This window comes from Schistocerca nitens, chromosome 4 (genome assembly GCF_023898315.1).
Source record: "Schistocerca nitens isolate TAMUIC-IGC-003100 chromosome 4, iqSchNite1.1, whole genome shotgun sequence".
NCBI classification, from domain to species: domain Eukaryota; kingdom Metazoa; phylum Arthropoda; class Insecta; order Orthoptera; family Acrididae; genus Schistocerca; species Schistocerca nitens.
The window spans coordinates 895,979,757-895,996,805 of record NC_064617.1 but is presented as its reverse complement, the minus strand read 5'-3'; positions in this window follow the sequence as shown (position 1 = coordinate 895,996,805).

The following is a 17,049-nucleotide window of genomic DNA, read 5'->3' as shown; positions in this document are numbered from 1 at the left end:
GTTGCAGTAGTTACTGGGAGATGAAGAAGCTTGCACAGGATAGAGTAGCATGGAGAGCTGCATCAAACCAGTCTTAGGACTGAAGACCACAACAACAACAACAGTTATAATCCGAACAACCTGTTGTACTAAGCTATTCGTTGCTGTGTTTGAAAGACCGGGTCATTATTGGTTTACTTTAGTTGGATATTGTGGTTCTGCCGAGTGAGTTCTCTTGTAATAAGTGTTCACAAGTAATGTTTTAAGACGTTCCTTCAGAGCTGTCCTAATAACTGACTATCAGTTTAACTCTGAAAACATTAACAGCCAACTGTCACCTGGGCTTTAGTCAAAATAAAATTGTCAAAAGAGACGGGTTGGGTTGCTGACTGAAATTAGAAGGTTGGTTGCTTTGACGTAAGCTTATCATTGTAATATTGTTTGCTAATCTGTTTAACCTTTAAGCACAGGTGTTCATCTTAACCCTGAACCTGTCGACATATAGCTTTCAAATTAAAAGTTATGTCATCTGTTTTGAGTAATTGAATCACTCTTGTCATCAATGGCGCTTATAGTTTTCATGTGTTGCAGAAGACCATTTAATAAGACAGACTGTGTCCAGTGCAGTAGTAAACACCGCTGTTTCACCCGATAACGGGCGTGCATCAGGTCCTACCGTGTTGTAATCATTGTCATATTGTTTGCTGTTTTGCAATACAGCACTTCAGATTTCTTTTGCAAAGATTAAAAGCTTATTCAACTTAAGATTTAAGGTCAAAAGAATTTTTGCAAATTTGTTCATTTTGTTAAAGAAAATTTATGGTAATATATTGTTAAACAGGTTGCGTGAAAAGAAAGTTATATTGGTGGTTCCTCCCTTCCACGTTTTCCTTAATTCCAATAAGTGCCACGTATCACTGTCCATGACCCCGTCACTCGCAACTTTACTTGGATTACTGCCACTGGTTTTCAAGAAGAGAAACGTATTCAACGTCATTATTACGATCGTCATTTTGCCCGCCTAACCATGTCTGAAGAAACAGATGCTGGTAACTATCTTGCAGCTAGAATGAGATTTTCACTCTGCAGTGAAGTGTGCGCTGATATTAAACTTCCTGGCAGATTAAAACTGTGTGCCGGACCGAGACTCGAACTCGGGACCTTTCCCTTTCGCGGGTAAGTGCTCTACCAGCTGAGCTACCCCAGCACGACTCACGCCCGGTCCTCACAGCTTTACTTCTGTCAGTACCTCGTCTCCTACCTTCCAAACTTTTACAGAAGCTCTCCTGCAGAGTGAAAATCTCATTCTGGAAACATCCCCCAGGCTGTGGCTAAGCCATGTCTCCGCAATATCCTTTCTTTCAGGAGTGCTAGTTCTGCAAGGTTCGCAGGAGAGCTTCTGTAAAAGTTGGGAAGGTAGGAGATGAGGTACTGGCAGAAGTAAAGCTGTGAGGACAGGGCGTGAGTCGTGCTGGGGTAGCTCAGTTGGTAGAGCACCTGCCCGCGAAAGGCAAAGTTCCCGAGTTCGAGTCTAGGTCCGGCACACAGTTTTAATCTGCCAGGAAGTTTCATATCTTGTAGCTGTACAAAAGTTATTCACAACTGTTCTATCTTTCTGACATTAGCTGCACGAGGTGGGAAGACATTTCCTATTGGTGACACATGAAAGTTTGTGCCAGACCGGGGCTCGAACCTGGATTTCTTGCTTGTCGTTAATAGGTAATGTCTTCATTTCTAACGCAGCTAAAATCAGAAATATTACGCAGTCGCGAAAAATGTCGCTTATTTTTATTAAATCAAAAAGCCAGACGATAAATAAATTATAAACTGTCCATGCCAAATTTAGGCGCATTGTTTATAATTAATTAATGTAAATAATGACACTTAGCTCCTCCTGATGGATAGCACGAAACATATCACCAAATAAATTAACTACCCGGCGTATGGAAACGAATATACAACTACCAAGTTTCGACCCCTTTCAGCATAAAACAAGACACTTGGAAAACGGCTGTGCAACAATAGTCCAACGCAGCTGAGAATCATTACACGTAGGCTTATGTGTAACAGGATAACTGTTCTGTCCTCTGTCGCTTGGCCCGCACACAGGACTGTGCAGTCGGCTGACGGAGATGCAGCCCGACGTTGCATTAACTACGGCGGAGCCCTGCAGCTGCCGTCACATCCTGACGCCTGGCTCGGCGGCGTAGCTGAGGCCGCCCGATACACGTGACAGATGAGGGTCAACAGAGACGCGTAGCCACTGAGCATGCGGCACGCCGAGCGGCTGTCACCGACATGCGTTTGCAAACTTATCGTAGGGCAACCGCAATGTTGTTACTGAAGTAGGAAAATAGCGTATCGGTTCTGTCCACGCACAATTTCTATTTCACATCTTCCCTGCAAGATACAAAACCTTATTACTTCTAAATACAGTTTGCCCAAAATTAAGCAGTAAATTGAAGACCAAAGATTAACTCCTTCCTCTAACCTCCAATATTTCTGGAAAAAACATAAACAGGTTTTTTTTTGCCTTTTTCCTCCATTCATTAGTGCACAGCTGCTATTTACCTCTAGGAAATTAATGAATTGGGGAACAAAATTTTTAAAAACACATTTTATTAATACGAACATCTTAATCTGGATCTGTTGATTACCTTCTTGGTGGAGAATGATTGTAGACCATACAAATAACACAGAACAAGAGTGTTAGTGTTTTGGCAGAGGTATTTCCGAGATAGTTATTCACCAGTAATCACAGTGAGGCTTGAACGTCTTTTGTATGCCAGAGCGAGTAATGGTGTCCATAACACTAAGCCAAACCTACTGGGAGAGAAAAACCTAGTTACTATTAACTTTTTACTTTCCTGCTACCAAAGTGTTTGGTCAGATAGCAATATATTGAAATATAAATGAATGAATGTTATCATGTTAAATACGAATTACAGTAAATTACTTTTAAACTGACTCATGGTGCAATATCATAGGAATGTTTCAGAGAACTTCCAACAGCCTTAAGATTAAAAAATGTACTCATTATATCGTCAATATGTGACACTACAGCCGGCCGAAGTGGCCGTGCGGTTAAAGGCGCTGCAGTCTGGAACCGCAAGACCGCTACGGTCGCAGGTTCGAATCCTGCCTCGGGCATGGATGTTTGTGATGTCCTTAGGTTAGTTAGGTTTAACTAGTTCTAAGTTCTAGGGGACTAATGACCTCAGCAGTTGAGTCCCATAGTGCTCAGAGCCATTTGAACCATTTTTTTGTGACACTACAAAGCATTGAGCAGCCTCAGAGAACCACCCAGCTATCACTATAAGTGCACAACACTTTGTACTGTCATATATTGATGATGTAATGAGTACATTTTTTAAGCTTAAGGCTGTTGAAATCGAGCAAGGGACACAACGCAGAGACCAGGCAAAAATGGTACCGTTTAGGTTACCAGGGGTAAACAGCAGCTAGTGGTTCAAAAATGGTTCAAATGGCTCTGAGCACTATGGGACTTAACATCTGTGGTCATCAGTCCCATAGAACTTAGAACTACTTAAACCTAACTAACCTAAGGACAGCACACACATCCATGCCCGAGGCAGGATTCGAACCTGCGACCGTAGCAGTCGCGCGGTTCCGGACTGAGCGCCTAGAACCGCTAGACCACCGCGGCCGGCTGCAGCTAGTGCATGTGTGTGGGCGTGGACTGTAAGCTTCAAACACACACACACACACACACACACACACAAGATGATCACGTCCTAGCAAAGGCAGCAAGCTTGATACTTGCTCCTGAGAGCTGCACCATCAGTAGTTTACACAGTTTAGAGTGCTACAAAACTGGTTTTACTCAAGAGGGGCCGCAGGGCAGGGTCAAATGACGTAAAACACTGTTGTTGCTAGCCATAAGAGGAAGGACAGTGACGTTTAGTTTTCCGCTGAACGCTGTTGCTACCAAACCTTCAGTTTGTTAATGTTACGTCCAGAAACATCCCTACCTGCCGAGTAGCAGAATGGGAGGAATCTGACCGTGGTTGGCCAAAGGCGCCCTGGAAGTGCAGAACCACTCGTCACGTTAGCCGAATCCGGTAAAGTGACAGTGGATTGGTGGGTCGAGTACAGGAAGGCGGAAATAGTGCACCATCACAATTCCTTAAAAGCCCAAGTTCTTGAATTCAGAGGGAGTTCTCAGAGAGTTTGGGCGCCAACTCCGTCTCGCTCATTACCAGCCTCGGGTAAGCTCCGACAAGTCTGTTTTTCTCACTTGCAGTGCTGCTGTAAAAGTACCGTTCTTTACAGTGCTGCCGCGCAGGATTAGCCGAGCGGTCTGAGGCGCTGCAGTCGTGGGCTGTGCGGCTGGTCCCGGCGGAGGTTCGAGTCCTCCTTCGATCATGGGTGTGTGTGTGTGTGTTTGTCCTTAGGATAATTTAGGTTAAGTAGTGTGTACGCTTAGGGACTGATGACCTTGGCAGTTAAGTCCCATAAGATTTCACACACATTTGAACATTTTTTTTTTTTTTACAGTGCTGCTAGTGACGGCTATTTGTGTTAGCTCTCACCCATGCACTCAGACACTGACTTCTGTTGTGCAACCAATTGCATCCTTTGCTTTTTCTAATGTTTAGAATTAGCCTTTGTCGTGTCAATTAAATTTCAGGCATGCAGCCGCGCAAATAAAGTTTCCTCCACTGATATTTCGGCCGCTTATCGTCCGGCCATCCTCAGAGTGAGTCACAAGACTGACAAGATGCCAAGCGCGGCCTTATATGCTCCACAGCTGCTGGTCGTCGGCAGAGAAATACGTTTATACATGCGCCGCCTGTGGCGAAGGCGTACAGACATTCGATTCGCTTATCGATGTATGATAGGCGGCGGTGACACCATGAAGACTTCTCTGAGGCTTAATTACCCCAAGAGCCGGATTCCATGCTTTATCCAAATTAAAACCATTATCTCCATTTATTAAATTACTAGCTGATCTAATCTCTATGGCTTCCTTGAAGACAGATTCCCTAAAAGAAGAGGTGGATGTTAAAATCTTCACATCACTGTAATTCATGGAATGCCCTGTATCAATACAATGTTCGGTCACAGCTGACTTGCCTGGCTGTAATAAGCGTGTGTACCTTCGATGCTCCACACACTTCTCATGAACGGTGCGTGTTGTTTGACCTATGTACGACTTCTCACAATTTCCGCAAGGAATCTGATACACACCAGCTTTACGAAGCTGTAAATCGTCCTTCGCAGAGCCGAGTAAAGCTGCAATCTTCGTGGGGGGCCAGAACATCACCTTAACATAGTGTTTCTCAAGAATACGGCCTATCTTCGAGGAAAGAGATCCCACATAGGGCAAAAACGCACTAGATCTGAAGGAATTACTATCTTCTTCCCCATCATATACCTGCATTTTGCCGTCTTGCATCGAATGCTCTACGAATTTGTTGCGGAGAAAATCCATTCGTTTTAAAAATGCTCTTGAGGTATGTGAGCTCTTCTTGCAAATTGGCCGGCCACGGTACCAGAGCGGTTCTAGGCGCTTCAGTCCGGAACCGCGCGACTGCTACGGTCGCAGATTCGAATCTTGCCTCGGGCATGGTTGTGTGTGATTTCCTTAGGTTAGTTAGGTTTAAGTAGTTCTAAGTTCTAGGGGACTGAAGACCTCAGATGTTAAGTCCCATAGTGCTCAGAGCCATTTGAACCATTTGAACCTTGCAAATTGTCTTTATCGGATATACATTGCGCCCGATGCACTAAGGTCTTAAGGACACCTATGGTCTGTGAAGGGTGATGGCAGCTACTGGTATGAGGATGTAGATTTGTGTGTGTTGGTTTCCGATATACGGCATGTCCTAATGTGCCATGACCTTTACGGCGAACAACAACATCCAAAAAGGGGAGTCAGCTGTCCTTTTCTATTTACATAGTAAATTTAATGCTAGCATGGATGGAATTCCATGGAAATCCATCCCATGAGGCCATACCTAGAATGTGTCGTCCACGTACCTCCAGAAGACCTTTGATTTAAAACTTGATGAGTCCAGTGCCTTGTCCTCCAAGCCTTCTATGAATAAATTAGCTACCAGAGGGGAGAGGGGACTTCCCATGGCAACACCATCAATTTGCTCATAAAAGTCATCATTAAACTGAAAATAAGATGATAAAAGCACATGTTCAAATAAGGCCGTAATGTTCTTATCAAAATGTTGGCCGATAAGAGATAAAGAGTCCTATAAAGGTACCTTGGTGTATAATGATACCACGTCAAAACTAACAAGCACATCCGCACTATTTAGCCTGACATTGCTAAGTCTCTGAATAAAATCCATCGAATTACGAATGTGGTGACTACATTTTCCTACCAACGATTTTAATAAGGAAGCTAAATATTTGGCAGAAAAATACGTTGGTGAACCAATAGTGCTCGTTATATGTCTCATAGACAAGTCCTCTAGACGCTAGTCCTTATCCATCTTGTGAACTTTGGGAAGACCATAAAATCTCGGTGGTACTGCACCTCGTACTTTTAAACTTCTTATGACTTCCTTCGGTAGTGATGAAGCGTTCAGCAAGGCCACAGTCCTTATTGTCACATTGTTAGTAGGATCTTTGTTAATCCTCCGATATGCCCCAGAACTATGTAGACCATATATCTTTTCCTTGTAGACTTACTGAAGCAAAAGGATGGTAGCATTACCATTATCAGCACGCAAAACGACTGTATCAGTATCCTCACGCAGCTTTCGTATCGCACATCTTTCTTCCTTGGAAACATTGCTTCTTTGTGGACGATGCTTCGTAAGTGATTGACAGGTTTCTCGTCTGATTTCTTCAGCAGAATCCTCTGATAGTGGTCGGACAGCTTCTTCAATGGCGCGGATGAAAGATGATATCGGCAAAGTCTTTCAAGTAGGGGCAAAATTTAGCCCTTTACTTAAGACAGACAACGTAGCTTCGTCCAGATCCTTACCCGTCAAATTTATGACAGGGCATCGAATCACAGAGTCCACCTGAGAAGGCTGGTCCAATCAGCTATACTTGGTAATTTTTTTGTGGCCACTTCGCGAACCCAGTCAGACTTAGCCCATGTCGTGCCATCAATCCAGTCCCATGAGTCAAGAGATAAAACAGCTGCTACCTGCAAATGCAGATGATACAGGTGTTCAGAAACAATGTTCAACTTCCGACGAGTAAAACGAATTCTTTCTCTGACAATAGCAGAACCAGCCCTATGTAAAATTCTATTTACTGCAGCGTTCTTAACAAAATGAAACAACCTTGCAAATTTTGGGACAACTCCATGGTCGCGGCACTTCAGTAGGAAACTCAAGGAGCTCAATAGTTTTGCTCTCTGGTGTCGTAATTTATCCAAACTATGGACCCATGAAACCATCTCCTCCCCGAAGAGGTACTTGATGTGCATTTTCATCTTCTCGCAGCGTAATGAATAGTCCATTAAATTTCGGGCATGCAGCCGCGCAAATAAAATTTCCTCCACTGATATTTCGGCCGCGTATCGTCCGGCCATCCTCAGAGTGAGTCACAAGACTGACGACAAGATGCCAAGCGCGGCCTTATATGCTCCACAGCTGCTGGTCATCGGCAGAGAAATACGTTTATACATGCGCCGCCTGTGGCGAAGGCGTACAGACATTCGATTCGCTTATCGATGTATGATAGACGGCGGTGACACCATGAAGACTTCTCTGCGGCTTAATTACCCCAAGAGCCGGATTCCATGCTTTGTCCAAATTAAAACCATTACCAGTATCTCTATTAATTTATTAGCTAATCTAATCTCTATAGCTTCCTTGAAGACAGTGCATGGGGGCTTAATTAAAAGAAGAGGACTAATATTAATGAAAAAATGCAATAATTTTAGTAGCTGTGTGACCGGTTACGAAGTCTCGTAACCGGTTGGCCCTGACTATTATTAGCACGCAATCTGACTGCATAAAATAAAAATAAAAAATGACAAGGAATTTCCATTAACACAATTGATTAATTAAGTCGCCTGCAACTATAAAAGCTACGAAACAACAAAGCACAAGTGTAACTATTCTGTGTGTGGTAGTGTGACTCAACGTACATCTACCTGGGTCGGTTCTTTCTCAATACGACAAAATATTTTAAACACCATTTACAATGAACTAATTGAAAAACCAGAAATACTATAACTGCACATAGAAACCAGAATTACAAATCTAATAAATGAACACGAGCCAGATGCCTTGTTGACTGTACCTGTGAGCAAGAGGCATTGTCATTAAAGAAAACTGTAATACCTTTTTACCTCATTATATACTGACGAAAATTTTCCATTACACCAGCATCATAAATCAAAAGCCCATCTCCTGAAATGCACAGTGACAATTGCAACTTCTTCCATCTATACATTACACCAACCGAACAGCATCTACTCTGTCACCCAACAGAACAACTGCCCTCGACATCCTCTCAACGACTACTGCACCAGTGGAGACGGCGGAATAATAATCTTTGGCGCAATCTCTGGCTCTGTGACTCAGTGTAGCCACCTTTCAACAGATTCCCAAAAAGAAGAGGTGGATGTTAAAATCTTCACGTCACTGTAATTCATGGAATGCACTGTATCAATACAATGTTCGGTCACAGCTGACTTGCCTGGCTGTAATAAGCGTATGTACCTTCGATGCTCCACACACCTCTCATGAACGGTGCGTGTTGTTTGACCTATGTACGACTTCTCACAATTTCCGCAAGGAATCTGATACACACCAGCTTTACGAAGCTGTAAATCGTCCTTCGCAGAGCCGAGTAAAGCTGCAATCTTCGTGGGGGGCCGGAACATCACCTTAACACAGTGTTTCTCAAGAATACGGCCTATCTTCGAGGAAAGAGATCCCACATAGGGCAAAAACGCCCATCACATACCTGCATTTTAGGTTTTGCATCGAATGCTCTACGAATTTGTTGCGGAGAAAATCCATTCGATTTAAAAATTCTCTTGAGGTATGTGAGCTCTTCTTGCAAATTGGCAGGCCACGGTGCCTGAGCATTGTCCTCGAAGTCTTCTATGAATAAATTAGCTACCAGAGGGGAGAGGGGACTTCCCATGGCAACACCATCAATTTGCTCATAAAATTCACCATTAAACTGAAAATAAGATGATAAAAGCACATGTTCAAATAAGGCCGTAATGTTCTTATCAAAATGTTGGCCGATAAGAGATAAAGAGTCCTATAAAGGTATCTTGGTGTATAATGCATGCCCGAAATTTAATGGATTATTCATTACGCTGCAAGAAGTTGAAAATGCACATTCTTTGTAGCTGTTAGTTTGGCTGCAAAAAAATAGTGTTAATCAGTCCCTGAGCATCCTAGAATCTCCTGCTGTGAGCATCCTATCAAGTCTCAAGGTGCCCCATGACGGTGTTGGCGCTGATTCTGTTGTGTTGGCAGAAGAGCCAACACCGGGTTACTATAGTTCAATTCTTTTATCTTGGCGGTTCGCGCATGCCCGCCCAGACGCGGGCGATTGCTGCGTTGCCAGTTGTACGCGCCAAGAGAAGCAGCGCCATAGTATAGTTGGCAAAATTACGTTTAGGGGGGAGCGCGCAGTTTATGAAGTAAAGCCACCACGGCCGTATTAACCCTTTCGCTGCTACAGAGACGTGCTCCCCGCATTCCGCGATGTGCGCGATTTTGTCATCATTGCACTGCTCGCCTGTGCAGACATATGGTGTTTCGACTGCTTTGACACACTTTATCATTCGATTTCACAAAAACTATTTGGCCCAAAAATTTGATTTTTACGCATCTTCTTGACTGATACCTTCCCCCCATAAATGACTTAATTTTGTTTCGATGTTCAACGCAGTTATTGTGAAGCATTAGATGTAGTAAACCGTTGCACGAAATTTTGAAGAGTTTGCAGAGGTAAAAGTCCATAGCGTATACTTTCCGTATGGTGGATTTTAGTTGCCACTAGAAATTTCAGAAAATTTCATTCAAACGAATAAAATTCATGAAGTAAGACACTTCGATATTGTTTTTAAATAAAGAAAATATTAAGCACCGATCAAGGATTGAACTCAGAACCTTTCGCTTAGCAGCCATACACTTGAACCATTACGCTAACACAACTCATCGTTCTGTATATTTCCCGGAGGACTTTAAAATATCACGCAAAATACCGACAAATACTGTTGGTATGATTATGAATTACTCACGTTTCGTCGAAGTACAGTAGGAAATAAACAAATGGCTCTGAGCACTATAAGACTCAACTTCTGAGGTCACCAGTCGCCTAGAACTTAGAACTAATTAAACCTAACTAACCTAAGGACATCACACACATCCATGCCCAAGTCAGGATTCGAACCTGCGACCAGGAAATAAACAATTACCGCTTTTCTTTATTGCGAAAAAGAGGTTAGTGACAATGATACAAACACATTTCCTTGCTATCGCCTTAATTAGGAAGCTTATTGCTTGTTTAGTTTAATTAATTAATAGAATATGAAGCAATTGGTATAAAGAATGCTTTTTACAAACTTTCTATAAAAGAAAGTCTGTTATCAAGACATTGCTTTTGTTCAATTACTTTATTTATGACTGAACGTTTCTAAAACTGAAGACACTCGTCCATGCTATGCACTGCAGTCGAGCTCTGGCAACGTCGTTCTCTGTTCATTGGCTGACTGTGTTTTCTGACGTCAGATGCGCAGAACGAACCTAAACTCGGCCGCCGTCATAAATGACGCGCACTTTAGTGGAGACCGAAATTCACGCGTTTTAGCTCATGCAGGCTGGCGTTGGAAGAACTATACTGATGTGAGGTCTGGAACATGACAAGGAATTAGAATTCAGAAAGCGGACATAATTAGTTTGATACTTAACTTTAATCCATTAATGATGAACGTCGCTCTTGATGGTACATGATTCACAATATTATCTGTTCAGAATACATTTATATGTATGAATATGGCGCCTTGCTACGTCTAGCAAATGACGTAGCTGAAGGCTATGCTAAACTGTCGTCTATGCAAATGAGTGCGTATGTAGACAGCGAACCATCGCTGGCAAAGTCGGCTGTACAACTGAGGCGAGTGCTAGGGAGCCTCTCTAGACTAGACCTGCCGTGTGGCGGCGCTCGGTCTGCAATCACTGATAGTGGCGACACGCGGGTCCGACGTATACTAACGGACCGCGGCCGATTTAAAGACTACCAATTAGCTAGTATGGTGTCTGGCGGTGACACCACAGATTCATGCAAACAATCTGCCTTTGCTGGAAGTTCGTCTTTCTTCTTTTGTGCCTAACCACTTGGAAATTGCAGACTGACCTCTAACCCCCCTCTCTTCCCTCCATCCCGTGTTAGGACACGACAGTAGGCAATCATCGTATGCCACTATATCGTGTGAGGTAAAGAAACTAATCAAAAGAATAAACACACTTAAACCAGAAAGCAAACTGCCAGGCAATACGATAGAATAGAAATCTATGACACAGATAAAACATTCGTCCAGATTAATAGTACTTGAACTTGTAGCGGCGCTAATGTCACTCAGTGTCATGATTAATGATAAACTTACAAACATCAAAGTCCAGAAAACAAATAATCTGCCTGCATCTAAAGGCCACTGCAAACTTAACAACAGTCAGGGTTGCATTATACTAGTCCATGTGCCTTCTCATGAGGAACCAGTACATTTAAGGAGCTAAGTGTTGTGTCTAGACAAGACAGCCTAGACACAATGAGAGGAAGCCGAAAGGCACGCGCTTAAACTCACGCAGGCTGGCGTGAGGTCTGAAACAGGATACGTAATGAATGCTACAAAGAAAAGTACGTAGCTTTTGGAATACTTAACTTTAATCCACATTTGTAGAACATCGCTCTTGATAATACATTAATAGAATCTCAATATCAATTGAATACGGCGCCTTGCTAGGTCGTAGCAAATGTAGCTGAAGGCTATGCTAATTATCGTCTCGGCAAATGAGAGCGTATTTGTCAGTGATCCATCTCTGGCTAAGTCGGCTGTACAACTGGAGCGAGTGCCAGAACGTCTCTCTAGACCTGCCATGTGGTGGCGCTCGGTCTGCTATCACTGACAGTGGCGACACGCGGGTCCGACGTATACTACCGGACCGCGGCCGATTTAAAAGCTACCACCTAGCAAGTGTGGTGTCTGGCGGTGACACCACACTAAGAATACCACAAAAACTCATTTCTGTTCGTTTCAAGGCTTCCAGCAATATAATCAATCGACAGTCTGACGTATAGTGTCGCGACAATTACTGTTGTGAAACTTGTCACCGTTTGACTGCTGGAGCGGTAACACATGGTCCAGTAACATTAATGTGATCACTGGCTATGTCCGACAACAAATGGTTCAAATGGCTCTGAGCACTATGGGACTTAACTTCTGAGGTCATCAGTCCCCTATAACTTAGAACTACTTAAACCTAACTAACCTAAGGACATCACAAACATCCATGCCCGAGGCAGGATTCGAACCTGCGAACGTAGCGGTCGCGAGGTTCCAGACTGTAGCGCCTAGAACCGCTCGGCCACCCCGGCCGGCTGTCCGACAACATGCAAGAAACACTCACAGACCGCTGGTGGCAGCATTTGCATTGGAGATTATATGAAACGTGTACGAGGAACGTGGAAAACAGTGCAGTCGTTGTCATAATTTGGAAACGAAGCGATTTACCCCTAGCGTCCGAAAGGGCATGATGATTGGCTTCGGGTCAAGAGTATAAACATTTCCGAAACGGTTAAGTCTGTGAACTGTTCGCGTGCCGCCGAGGTTAAAGTATACCGTGCATGGCAAAATGGCGCTGTCCAAAGCCGGCGCCAGGGTAACTATAGTGCACCAAGAGCGTAGGTGGCAGGGGTGAGCCACGTGCAGAAAGGTATACAGGCGAAGACACGTGCAGCTTTTGAGGAAATGACAGCCCAGATGAACCAAGAGGCTACAAACATTGACTTGTCAACGATCGTTCAGCGAGCGATGTAGCAGTTGGGCCTCTCCACCAGGCGCTGGTTCATGCAACCATGCTGACTGTTGTTCATCAGCGACGATGGCTGGAATCTGCACTGGACGCCCACTGAGTGGTGACAGGTGGCCTTTTAAGGAGAATCACGTTTTATGTTCCATTGGACAGGTGGCCGTCTCGCGTACGGCGTGAAACCTCTGAAAGTGAACATGCTACAACCAGGAGGGGGCATTATTGTCTGGAGAGTGTTTTCGTTGCATTCCCTGTGTGATCTCGTCATTCTGGAAGGCACAGTAAATGGAAATGCCGTGTGGCTAGGGCCGCCCGACGGGTAGACCGTTCGCTTGGTGAAAGTATTTCGAGTTGACGCCATTCGGCGACTTGATGATGATAAGCACGACACAACACCCAGTCCCTGAGCGGAGAAAATCTCCGACCCAGCCGGTAATCGAACCCGGGCCGTTAGGTATGACATTCCATCGCGCTGACCATTCAGCTTCCAGGGGCGGAAATTGAATCAATAGAAATAGCCATCTGCCCTCGGGGGACCATGTTCCCCTACATAAAGCATAGTTTTCCTCAGCCTGATGGCATCTACCATCGGACAATCCTTGGGAGACCAAGTGCCCCTACATGCAGCTTGGTTTTCCTCAACGCGACAGCGTCTACCAGTAGGACAATGCAACATGTCACGCAGCTCGCAGCGTGGCTCGAATATTACCAGGATAATATTACCCTATGCCTCTGGCCACCATACTCCACGGATTTAAACCCAATTGATAATCTGTGGGACCACCTGAATAGGGCCGTTCGCGTCATGGATCCTCAACCGAGAAATCCAGCGCAGCTGGCCAAGGCACCAGAGTAGACACAGCCTTACACCCTGTTGGTAACTTCCATAAACTCGTTGTCTCTCTCTTCCTGTACGTCTCACAGCAGTCCGCGCTGCAAAAGGTGGTTATCCATGCTGGACAGTGTATATGTATAAACGCTCTGGTGGGCGGTTTGCGGGTTTAAATCACCTCGGGGTACGACCATGCAGCGCATCTGACCTGCGGTCATCGCACGGTGTTGGTCCATGTCAGAGTACGGTGCAGCGAGTAAGTGTGCAGACGTTTTCAGACGTGCTAATGGTGACTGTGTGTCGAAAATGGCTCAAAGAACACATATTGATGACGTTATGAGGGCTAGAATACTAGGGCGACTGGAGGCTAGTCAAACACAGCAGGTCGTAGCACGGGCCCTCCGTGTGCCGCAAAGTGAGATCTCAGGATTATGGCAACGATTCCAGCAGACAGGAAACGTGCCCAGGTGCCACAGTACGGGACGTCCACAGTGTACAACACCACAAGAACACCGATATCTCACCATCAGTATCCGCAGATGGCCACGAAGTACTGCAGGTAGCCTCGCTCGGTACCTTACCGCAGCCACTGGAACAGTGGTCTCCAGACAGTCTACAGACGACTGAACAGACACGGTTTATTCGCCTGGAGACCTGCAAGGTGCATTCCACTGATCCCTGGTCACAGGAGAGCCTGTAAAGCCTGGTGTCAAGAACACAGTACGTGGTCATTGGAACAGTGTTCCCAGGTTATGTTCACGGACGAGTCCAGGTATAGTCTGAACAGTAATTCTCACCGGGTTTTCATCTGTCGTGAACCAGGAACCAGATACCAACCCCTTAATGTCCTTGAAAGGGAACTGTATGGACATCGTGATTTGATGGTGTGGGGTGGGATTACGACTGGTGCACGTACACCCCTGCATGTCTTTGACAGAGGAACTGTAACAGGTCAGGTATATCGGGGCGTCATTTTGCACCAGTATGTCCGCCTTTTCAGGGGAGCAGTGTGTTCCACCTTCCTCCTGATGGATGATAACGCACAGCCCCACCGAGCTGCCATCGTGGAGGAGTACCTTGGAACAGAAGATATCAGGCGAATGGAGTGGCCTGCCTGTTCTCCAGACCTAAACCCTAACGAGCACGTCTGGGATGCTCTCGGTCGACATATCGCTGCACGTCTTAAAGCTCCTACGACACTTTGAAGATGCGAAGCTGGTACGTTTTGCCGATGATACAAGTATAGCTATCAAACCCGACAGACAAGAATTGACTGGTGATATTGTAAACGATGTTTTCAGAAAATCATTAAGTTGTTCTCTGCAAATGGGCTCTCATTAAACTTTGACAAAACACAGTATATACAGTTCCACACAGTAAATGGAATGACCCCATTAATAAATATAGACTTCGATCAGATATCGGTAGCTAAGGTAGAATATTCAAAATTTCTATGTGTATGCACTGATGAGGGGTTGAACTGGAAAAAAACACACTGAGGATCTGCTGAAACGTTTGAGTTCAGCTACTTATGCTATTAGGGTCATTGCAAATTTTGGGCGATATACATCTGAGTAAATTAGCTTACCACGCCTATTTTCATTCTCTGCTTTCGTATGGCATCATATTCTGGGGTAACTCATCATTGAGTAAAAGAGTGTTCATTGCACAAAAGCGTGTAATCAGAATAATTGCTGGAGCTCATCCAATATCATCCTGCAGACACTTATTTAAAGAGATAGAAATCTTCACTGTAGCCTCACAATATATATATATTCTCTTATGAAATTTGTTATTAACAATCCGAACGAATTCAAAAGTAATAGCAGTGTACATGGCTACAACACTAGGCGAAAGGGTGATCTTCACTACTCAAGGTTAAATCTAACTTTGGCTCAGAAGGGGGTAAATTATGGTGTCACTTACCTAATAGCATCAAAAGTCTGACAGATAGCCATATAGCATTTGAAAGGAAATCAAAAGAATTTCTTAATGGCAGCTGCTTCTACTCATTAGATGATTTTTTGGAAATAGTAAGTGGGTAATTTCCCAACCTCAAAAAAAAAAAAATAAAACAAAATAAAATGAAAAAAATATTGAGTGTCATGTAATATTTTGTCTAATGTAATATCTTGTATAGACACCTTTTATTAACCTGACACGTTCCACATCATTACGAAGTGTCGTATTCATGATCTATGGAACAAGTACTAATCTAATCTCATCTAATCTTCAGGAGATCCGACAGGCACTGATGCAAGAATGGTAGGTTGTGCCCCAGAAGCTGCTGGACTACCTGATCCAGAGTATGCCAATCCGTTGTGCGGCATTTGTACGTGTGCATGATGATCATATCCCATATTGGTTCAAATGGCTCTGAGCACTATGGGACTCAACTTCTGAGGTCATCAGTCCCCTAGAACTTAGAACTACTTAAACCTAACTAACCTAAGGACATCACATGCAGCCATGCCCGAGGCAGGATTCGAACCTGCAACCGTAGCGGTCGCGCGCCTCCAGACTGTAGCGCCTAGAACCGCTCGGTCACGCCGGCCGGCCATATCCCATATTGATGTTGGGGTACATGCGCAGGAAACAGTGGCGTTTTGTAGCACATGTGTTTCGGGACGGTTTTCTCAACTTATCACCAATACTGGGGACTTACAGATCTGTGTCGTGTGTGTTCCATATGTGCCTATGCTATTAGCGCCAGTTTTGTGTAGTGCCACGTTGTATGGCACGACATTCTACAATTATCCTTAATTTATGAGCATGAGTGTAGTTACTACGAAGAGGGAAGTTCCTGACAGCTGTTAATGCTGTTGCAGTCTTTCAACCGTGAAGTGCAAAAGGCCGATGACAATACCAAAGTTGTAAATTTATTGACAAAATGTTTATACGCTAGCAGTGTTTAACTCTTTACGCACACATATACACATACACACACACACACACACATACACACACACACACACACACACACACATACACACACATACACACACACACACACACACACACACACACACACGAACACAAACACACAATAGCTTGCTACTACTCACAAACAACAACAAAGTCCAGAAACCTTATCTATGAAGCAACAAATGACGACCTTACTTTTAATTTTCTTGCTGGAGAAGGGAAATACCAAGGTTATCGTAATCTGATTGGCATTGTGTCGTCATGACAACATGATCTTCTTCATTGCCCCTGACCTCGTTGTCTTATATACAGGATGTCTTA